Raw genomic sequence first — 10618 nt, 5'->3', positions numbered from 1 at the left:
AAGTAGAGCTTCAGTGTCAACCATCAAGACCAAGTTCGTTAGCTAACAAATTTACAGCTTGCTCATAAAATCATTCAGGCCTCTCACAGATTTCTCTCATGTGGTTCAAGCCATGGAGAAAAAGTCAAAGAACTCCTTTTCTGTGTCAAATTTCAAGCTTGCGCCAGCTTTCGTCCCCTGCAACCGAAAGATCCTAACATTAAGTCAACTCCGAAACAAATACAGGTCTAAAGAAAATAAACGAAGAGGTTTATTAACCGTTTACCGTGGCTGGAAACAGCCCCGTACCGTGTTGTCAACCTAGAATCGCTTAGATTCTGCCCGTAACCCCGACCTGCAATTCGGATATCAGAAGCCTAGCACGTTTTATAGTCAATTTCTCACCAAATGAACCTCCTATTTAGCACATCATTCCCTGTCCAACTTTAGTCCGAATGCATATATTTCCGGCGGGTAGACCTACCAAAAAGGAAAACAAAGCATATATAGACACACAAAAATTGCATAAAGCACACCAGTGAGAAAAGATGTACAATGTAACAACTATTTAAGTTCCTATAAGACTACAATAATTCTGGTATGGAATGAAAATTTTTGATAATAAAAGATGTTAAAATTTGGTGATATTAAAAGAAAATGATAAGAGATGTGAAAAAACCTTAAAATCTATGTGGTGTCGCAGCTCTCGTCCAGGATATGTATAAAGCCCAAAATCTGGTGTGTCGATACATAATCAGTACCCTGTTCACATGTTCGTGTAAAGAAGGTAATGCAAAAGGAATGTATGTCATGACAAATGTACAATACAATACCAATGAATAGATAAAGAACACGAATAATCAAATAATTCATTTGCAATTCTTCCAGAAGTCGAACGAGTCGGTGCTCAAACAAATACATTCATATATCTACTCTTCTGACTCGACACAAATCAAATGCTACTTAAGACTATCACCACTGACCAGTATGTCTAATCTCAATTCAATTCAATTCCTGATACCACTCATATACACTGGCAGATGTAAAGTACAAAAATTATAAAAAGAAGACCATGTTATCTCCTCAATGTGTAACGAAAACCAAACCCTCCCTTAGGAACTGCATAACCTTTAGATTTACATACTTCGGTAAGAAACCTTTATGACTGAAACACAGACCAAAGCAAGTCAGTCTTTCAAAATTAAAACCAGGAACTCGTCTGTCCAACAGCAAATAACAGAAATGGTATCACAGTTAAGATCGAACACAATGACAAGGACAAATGGTTAATAACTGCAAGCAGTGAAGTTGCAGCCAAACCAAGTTGGACCGCTAAGGAGTTTCCATTAACAAAGAGAACCATGCATTTCTCAGAACAGAAAGCCTAATATGAAGATATAATCTCTACAGTAGACTGACTTCTGATTACATCTTAAAGTAACTAAGGAAGTTTCCCACTTTGATTATCCTTTGACGATGGAAGCATGAATCTTGAAACTTGATATAATACCTGATCAATAGTATGATTACTACCATAACACTTGTGCTTGACAATGTACATTTGGTAAAACACACATATAAAACAGATTAAAAGATTAAGCTAAGTTAATACATCCTTTGTATACATTACAAGCCCGTATCAGAACAGAATCCACCAAACACACAAATCAAAAACTGAGGCATGTATGCTCACTTACATGGTCTTGCATTGACTTTCCAATGTTTGGTAGCCTTTAACTTGGTCGTGACTTTGTATTTTGAATGGCAACCTCTCTACAATTGGTATAGCGTTGTAATAGCTAAGAAATCTGGGATCATCGCCCAACTAGGCAGCAATAATGATGGCATTGGCAATTTCAAAATACATGCATTGTGGGAGACTAATAGAATCACCGATGTCTGGTTCTACAATTCTGTCCACAGAAAACCAAAGGTTAGGAGGGTGATCGGGGGTACCGGTTTCAAACCCTCCGATGCCTAAGTTAGATACCGGTAGATATATGAACAGTTTTTACGGAAAGAATAGAAATTTGGACTTACTTGATTTGAAAGTATTTGACCCATTTATAGTAAGAAGTGGTAGTTCAGTTGCCCTTGAGTTTGATGTGGGACGGTTTGTAAATCATCCCATGTTAGGAGTGACTGCTTAGCCATGCCCTGCCGACCACTGCTTGATGGCTGCGTTAGGCATGGTCGGCAATTGTCGCCTATGACAGTGGTTCCGGCAAGCCGTCCGGTGGTTGATAGTGAGTACTTACCAGTAGCTGGGCATGTCTAATGCTTGGTGTAAACAAGTCCCTCAAGTCCCATCAACAATTCTCTTAGGTAGGGAGTTTGTCCCATTAAGCGACCGTTAAGTACCGCTGGTGGTCACCTAGATGTGCCTGATAAGAGCTTTACATTTTTCTTAGCTATTTCCTTTAAAAAGTCTATTTTAACTCTGTTTTCTTTTTAGGTAGTTCGTGAAATGATTCAATATTAATAGGAGCTTAAAGGGAGCAAAGAAGCCATGAACCATGAAGTACTGATGCAAAGGACTAACTTTGATCACCCTTTCGCAAGAAATTACAAGAGAAGTTCACAGAAATCGTTGTGCAAAATAGTTGCTGCGAAGCAAAAAACTACAATTTCAGAATCAGCTTTTCGAGAACAGTTTTGGGGAGCGTTTCTTGCATTCTTCCAACTGTATCTTTGCAAAAAGAGTCATAATCCTAAATATATGATGTTGTACTGCAACATGAATAAAAGAACTGGTCAAAAGCGTTAATGAGGTAGCAGGAAATCAAGCTCAAAACAGGTTTCCTGGAAAGGTAGAAATGGTCAGCTTTTCACGAAGCTTTTTGAGAGATCTTTTCCAGCAACTTACTGAAATTTTTTTAGAAGTTTATTGATTATTCTAGACAACATGATGTCATAGATCATGGATAATCAAGAACCATCTGGAAGCACGGCAATATCAAGTCAATCCTTGTTCAAGAAATAAGGTTTAGAGACAGAAAATATATCCTAGTCAAAACAGGGTAGAATGGCTGAGAATCTTCTTTGAACAGATTTCTTGTGCGTCTTTGGTAGATTACTAAGGCTTGAAGGCAATTAAATTGTGCATCAATCAAAGGAAACCTTAAGCAACTAAGGAAGGTTTTGCAAACAGAATTGAAGAAGGAAACTTGGCTGTGTATTCCATATAATAGAGCCTCTGTAAACGTGAAAAAGTCACCCACCTACAGCACCATCTTCTGCCGAAAAATCCCTAGTTCACAAAGTCTTAAATTCCTCAACTTCAAGAAGCAAAAGCCGTGCACACCATCCTTCACCATCATCAAGCCAAGCCGTGATCAATCTTGAAGGAAGCCCTTGCGTCCAAGGCTGCCTAAAGTGAACTCGTGGCCTTCATCCTCTCTTTACGGTTTTTATATTTTCTGTAATTCAACTCATATGTTTTTGAAATGGGGCTGATGCAGCTGCCCTCAAGCCTTGATTAATGAAATTGCAGAATAAATGAGGGTGCGTAGAGCCTGAACCCCAGATTACAATAAGCATAAAGAGAATATCCTGAAATAATACCAAGATTCTCCACAAAATCTATGTATTCTAACAAGCATCAATTAGCAAAGAGTGCACGAATGGCTACTCCATTTGCTTGGACATAGCGGTGACAGATCGGAAAGATAACTCTATAACGAAGAAGCATCATTACAAATAGCACAGTTTTCCCACCATGTTGCCGCACGGAAATAAATCTGGCGGCACTCAATTTCATCCTGCCACTAGGAGGCTGTGTCCATTTGATCAAACAAATAGCTCGCCACCTCGCTAGGCTAGACAAGGCACACAGAGTGTGCATACCGGGACTAAGCCCACGTCGCCCTACCAAAAGCCGTAGGGACATATTGCCGGCATAAAGCCACAATTAACTAATAACAATAAAAAACAATAAAGCATAAAATAAAAGGAGTTTGATCCCAGAGCCCAAGCCCAAGCCCAAAACCCATTTAGCCCAATCCAATAGAGTAGACTGTTGCTGGCACCACGCCATCGATCTACAAGAAGAAACGACGCCGTCCGCCCACCGGCGACCAACCCACCATACCGAGCAGCCTCAGGCCATCCCCCCCATCTCTCTACCCTCCCCAACACGCCAGCACACATCACCGCTACCCCCAATCCACAACGCGACTCCAAACGACCCAAACCAACTCGGGTCACCCCGATCCGATCTGGATCTCTCAGATTCCTTCATCGCACCACCTACCGCTGTCACCTCCGGCTGTCCGCCTACCACGAGCTGCGAGATCGATCCCCGACCCACCCACTAACACTGAACCTGCTATGATCTTCCTCGGCAAAACCTCCTCTCATTTTCCACTGTGAAGTCACCACGCAGCCTCATCTTCGACTGGGCTTATTCCATGAACAATCAACACAGGATACTAGGTCCACGCTAACCCGTCCGACGACGCCGCCGGAGGATTCTTCCTTTCTTTTTCTTTTGGCTCTCTAGGGTTCAAAGCGTTTTCCTTGTTCCAAATAAACAATACCTCCTATTTGATGACAAGGGATTTAAGAATTCATAGAACAAGTACCAAGTCATTCAACTCATATGTTTTTAGTTGAGAATTTTAAGATGATGTGTGGCTAATTACTTTTGTTAGGGTGCGAGGTTTGAAACCCCTAAGATATATTTTTGACAATATTTTGATTCCTAGTTTCGTGATCGCTATGTTGTGAAATTGATTATTTGATTTTGCTTTACAAATAACTCTTGTATGTTTATGTTTTATGAATGTGCACATAAAATATTATGATCATGCGAGTGGGGCTAAAAATAGGTATTTTCATCTTCTAATTGGTTAATAATATTTATTTTAAATGTAGCAAAGTCTATAGCACAATAGACCAAATCAAATAATGGGAATTACATACTAGGTAGGCATTCCACACTAGTATTGAATTCTTGTTTCGATCAAACTTCCACATGTGATTAATGCTTAGAATAAATTATTGATAGGGTAGCGTTCTCTACCTTGATTGTTTATTCTAAAGGCTTAGTAATGGTGCGTTCATCTTGCTTAAGTAATTTAGCAAGTAATAAGAACTTATGCATGCGTTCATGATTTGTTCTTGATTGAAACCTTCTTCACGACTTACTAAGTGACCTTGTTCTTGATTGAACTTATGCATGCGTTTATGGCTTCGAACGATCCTTACTTATCCTTTACTACTAATGACTACATCTACTGATGACTACATTTTTACAGGGTTAAGTTGAACGTCTATTTTAGGCGTATCAATTTTTGGAGCCATCACCGGAGATTGAAAAATACGTATTTTTCACATTGTTTGGTTTTATTTTTGTTTATATTTTGATTTTTAGGATTTATACAGTCTTTTTGTATATGTTACTAACTTCAATTTCTGTTTTTTTTTTTTTTCAAATGTGGCCTTAATCTTGCGAGGTGTGCTCCATCTGCTCCATGGTTGGTTATTCAACGAAGACATGTCCAAGCATCCAATATCAAGGATACGATCAAAATACCATGATTGGAGGATTTCGAGACAACAAAGGGCATTGAAATAACTACTATTCACCTTCATACAATCCGACCTGAGATAACCCTCCTTATTCTTCATGGAATAACAATCCAAACATGCAACAAGGATCTTTCAATGCATCCGAAGTTTCCCCATGTTCATACCATGATTATTGGCCACAAGCACCACCTTCTCAAAACTCGGATATGTCTACAAATTTTGATGAGATGATTAAGACTCCAAATGAGTTGACTAAGGCTCTGGATGATTCTAATCAAGCTTGGATTCAGGGATAGCAAGCTCGTGATGATGATTCGGTAGAAACTCAAAGGTGTTTGGAAACCTTAATATCTCAGGAGCACCCTTCTACACTGATGGAAACTTTAGGGGAGCTACCGACAACCACGACATTCTGTCAACCTCATGATGCATTCCATGATTTAACATTTAATGAGGATGAAGTAAGGGATTTGAATGAGTCTTATGAAGAGCAATGCAATGTTAAGACTTGTGAGGATTATGAAGTATACTACATGAAAGTGGGAAAAGGAAGATCACTTTGATGATGAGGAATCCTACAATAAAGGAAGTAAGGATGAGCTTCATGTAAATGTGTCCCAAGTGCCTAAAACAATCATGTCACCACATAAGATCCAAAAGGTTACGAGACCACAATGGAGGATTGCTTAAAAAAGGAGTCCATCAAAGCTCCTACATTTGGGCCTTTATTACTAGCACATGGAAGACCACATGATTCTTCTGCGCCTCATTCAAGCTCTAAACATGTTCTCAACATCCAAGCAACGTTGGAGTTTGTTGATCAAGTGGAGATAGTGGTACATGAACATCTCAAATTAGATAAGGAGATCATTCTTGCCGTGATTGTTAAACTTAAGAAAAGATGGAGACAATGGAAGAAGAAAAAGAAAAATAGATGCATAAAATCCTATCTTTCCATTGCTTCTAAGTTACCTAAATTGCTATCAAGGGATCATGAAACATCATTGAAGAGGCTTAAGCATCTGATTGAATTGCAGCCTAAACCTCCTGATTACTCTTGATGAAGAGCTGATATGTCAGGCTGAAGACTTTAAACCAAGAGCTTCTTGAAAGGCAATCTAATAAATATAGAAGAAAGATTGCGGCATTTAAAGCTTCAATTTCTAAAGAACACTTTGTTTATTCCTTTTCTTTTATTTCTTTGTTTCATATTTTGTTCTTTTTATGCTTTTAGTTTGTGTGCAGGTCACATAGTTGAAGAAAAGTTTGAGAAAGTTCACTTTTGGCGAAACAATTTTCCTGCCTCGCGGATCAGTTCATTTTGGACGGCCACTGTTCATAGCTCACTTGGGATCAGAAGACGTATCAGACATGCATCTGACACCCTAAGAGTCTAATTTCCAATGGCATTGGCAGATCCAAATTTCAAGTTTCACAGCATTTGGATTTCAAGTTGAGTATAGAAAGGTCTTGACAGAAAACCACAAAACTGGGCAGTTGAGCCACATAAAGTGCAAAACATGGGATACTTCTCGGGGTCTAAATGAGGCAAACCTTATATTGATTTGAAGCCCTGATGTCTACTTCATTACTACCAAAAGGTATCTGAATGTGACCCTTGTAGCATTCAGTATTCAGGTTTGAATGGACGAAGGTCATTCTGTCAGCATTCTGCCAGTTTTCTGTGGTTTTTTGCTAACTTTGTAGGTCTCTAGTTTTCATATCCTGACAGTTGGAATCCGTACCACATATGTATGGAAAGCTTTGAAATGAACTTTCATCTCCAAGTAGAGCCTTGGGATTCCGGTTCTGAATAGATGAGCTCTGAGCCTCGGAAGTAAGGTTGCTGCAAGGTTTCTCTGCACTTCAAAGAGGGAGCATTCTCTACTTTTCTCACTTTCTTTGTTTGTTTTTGTTGCCTTTTTATTCTATGCCTTTCATTCTACTTTGCATGCTTATATTTGCTTCACATTGAGGACAATGTAAAAATTAAGTGTGGGGGAAGGGATTTACAAATTTTCGTGTTTTTTGAAAAATATCAAAAATCCAAAAAAACAATTCATTAGTTATTTCCGTTCTTTTGGCATCTTTAGTACTTGTTTTTCAATTTTTGTTTTGTTTTTCGAATCTTAGGTAGCTTTTCAGTTGTTTAGGATGAGCTTTTATGTCTAAAATTATAGACAAAAGAGGATCACAATATTGAGATGAAGTTAAATGAATTCTGTGTAGTAGATATGGCTTTCGTCGACTTTGTATAGAATTTTGAGCATGTTGATGATGAGTTTGGATTCATAATAACCCTTGTGAGAATTAGAGCCTATTTTCTATTCTTTGTGAGTGTTTATTGAAAATGATACTCTTAGTTTTTTGGCGATGCTTAGTGATCTCATTATCTTTTTCTTTGATTGACTGCTTGTCACAGATTAAGTTGAACAAACTCTAGAGATTACTAGAACTTGCTCTTGTACTAGTCGAAACTTTTATCAATACATGTCCTTGATTTTGGAAAGGATAAAGGCACCTAGGAACTTCCACCAAATACAAAAATAGCCTGTGTCCCCAATTGTGTACACAAGATGTACACACCCTATAGTTTAACCCCTTTGAGCCTACATTTAAACATTTTCTTTTATCACCCTCAATATCCGTAACCTTTGAACCTTAATATAGTTATATCCTTACCATTGTTCTAAAGATTTAGTGGAGCTATATTTATGTGGGAAAGACAAGATCAAGGTGGCGTTATTACATGAATATGATGGGAAGAACTAAGTGTGAGATAAGACTTGTCCATGAAAAAAATATATGTATGCTGAAAAAGAAAAAAGAAAAAAAAAATGAAATCATAAATAATAAGTGTAGGGCAAAGAGAAAAAATGTAACGCCCAAAACCGCACCTCACCAGCTTGAGCACGTCACAGTGCCGCGAGGATCTAAGACATAAACCGGAAACTCGATTTACATCCTAGAGGATCGCTAGGCAATTTGTTTGGAAACTTTTTGGTAAAAACACAGCGGAAGCTACAGATACTTTTGAAGTGTAAATCTCTGAATTACTAAAATTCGTCTCATTCGTTGAAAACTTGGAATGAATGCTCACAAAGAAAGTACGAACTTCAAAGAACAAAAGTTCGACTAGATTTGGCACAGAGCTAACTATCAACAAGTCATGGAATATGAAGTCCGAGAAATAGAATTTAGAATAAAATCCAAATGATGATGTACCAAGCTTGTGCACACCCAGCTCCGCCCGCTACTGTCCCATCACCAGTGCACAGTACCTGCTTCCATATTATTGTAGGGGTGAGCTTTCGTCCTCGCTGCTCAATAAGAACTCTATCTCGACTAGGTTTGAAATCAAATAATTTTTTTTTTTGGAGCTCCAGTATGAAAACATGCTTAAACTAAACATTTAAAAGAACGACAACTTTATAGAAATGCTTTCTAAGCCGAAAATCAATGCAAGACACTCAAGTATACATGCGCGCTGAATCTTACCTGATGGCCGGTCCCGTAGACCCACTACACGACCTTACTTCAACTAATTTATAAACCAGGTAAGCGTAGCGAGAGCGTCCGCTACCTAGCTGCACACACGGAATCAGGTCATCTTTGCGATCGCTCACTATCCTACTGGTGTAGCTAACCTTCCCGAGGTTTAGGGGATCGAACCCAGGGAAGTCAGTGCCCCTTCGCTCTCAAGCCATCACATCTCTCTCGATTTGGTTAGTATTCATTGCACTTTAACATAACCAAACCATACCATTTAACATGCATCACATTAATAACAATATATAAGAAAATCATTAACCGAGGAGAGTCCTGAATCCCTACCTGGATTTCGATGCTTTCTCTCAAGTACTCCAAGAGTCGCGAACCTTCCGTTCCTCAGGTAACTGGAGTCTGACATTTCAATAGTTAATATCTCATTGAGCTAGTGATAGAAATCTTGACGATTAACAAATCGTACAACTGACTTTTCCCGGTTTGACCAAGATTGGCCACTTTGACTATTGTTTGACCGACATTTATTAGTTTGACCAATATTGACCAATTTGACCACGTTTGAATAATCGTGACAAGTTTGGTTAATTACCGAACTGTTTGCTCAAAAATCGTCTCGGCTACGTGTCACTCGGCCGAGGTCTTCTTGGCTTACACGCGTCCTTCTGGCTTGGTTACGTGTGCGCGGGCATGCCAACTGGCGGCCAAGAGGCCAAACGAGGTTTTGATCTAGGTTACTGAGTTTGCGCTAATCTGGCTTCTAATCAGTCGACTGTGGGCCGAGGAAGGATTGATCTCGGCCGCGGGGTTGTCTCTGCCTTGGATGCAAGGACTTTACACGATTCGGCTTTGCTAGCCGGAGTGTTCGTGTTGTGCAACTCAGTGAGTGAATGTGAAAGTGCAAGTGATAATTGAAAAATCTATAGGCTGCAGATACTCACAAGTCACAGTAAAAACAAAATCAAAGTATAAGGTGTTACCCTGATGCCTTGATTCAATACGAGTACGGACGAAGAAACACATGAACCCTAAAAACTTGTTTATATGATTTTCTTAATATGACTTGTGAAAAAGTAAATGCAGGAGAGTAGATGCAAAGAAATCAAGTGTAGGAAAAATAATGAGCAAGGAATTAAAGAACGACAAAATAAAGTAGATACAAAGAAATCAAGCCCGAAAAAATAATGAGCAAGGAGTTAAAGAACGACAAAATAAATATGCAAGAATGTAAGTGCAGGAAAGACAAGAAAAATACCAGTAAGTAAAATAATTGACGAGAGATACTGTAGATTGATAGAATGTAGAGATGCGATAGACAATTTGAGAATGTTGAATTTGTATTGAGCTGTTGTTTTTTTGGTCGTGGACCTTTAACAAAGATGTCTACGGCCCCTTTTATAGTATAAAAAAAATACAATCTCATATTTAATTGTTGATACTGGATTGATTACAAATTGAATTCTAAGAATAAAATTCCTTTGATGTGCACAACTAGCGATCAACCATCATGACTCTTCAATGCTTATTTTGTGTAACAACCACACTTAGTGTTGTAATGTCTCTTAACGTAGAATTTGGCATTTAGTAGCTTTTATATACTCAT

General features: G+C 38.7%; 1 long non-coding RNA gene across 1 annotated transcript; it reads right to left on the bottom strand.

The window, feature by feature from the left end:
• Window positions 1-1282: 1282 nt before the first annotated feature.
• LOC121052920 lies at window positions 1283-1924 on the bottom strand. Its single transcript, XR_005810266.1, has 2 exons — window positions 1677-1924; window positions 1283-1489 (listed from the first exon to the last, which is right to left on the bottom strand). It is a non-coding gene; the product is annotated as an uncharacterized LOC121052920 (long non-coding RNA).
• Window positions 1925-10618: the final 8694 nt, after the last annotated feature.

The sequence above is a fragment of the Rosa chinensis genome, chromosome 4 (genome assembly GCF_002994745.2).
Source record: "Rosa chinensis cultivar Old Blush chromosome 4, RchiOBHm-V2, whole genome shotgun sequence".
Lineage (NCBI taxonomy): Eukaryota > Viridiplantae > Streptophyta > Magnoliopsida > Rosales > Rosaceae > Rosa > Rosa chinensis.
Note: the sequence above shows the minus strand (reverse complement) of the source record. Positions and strands in the feature narration are given on the sequence as shown.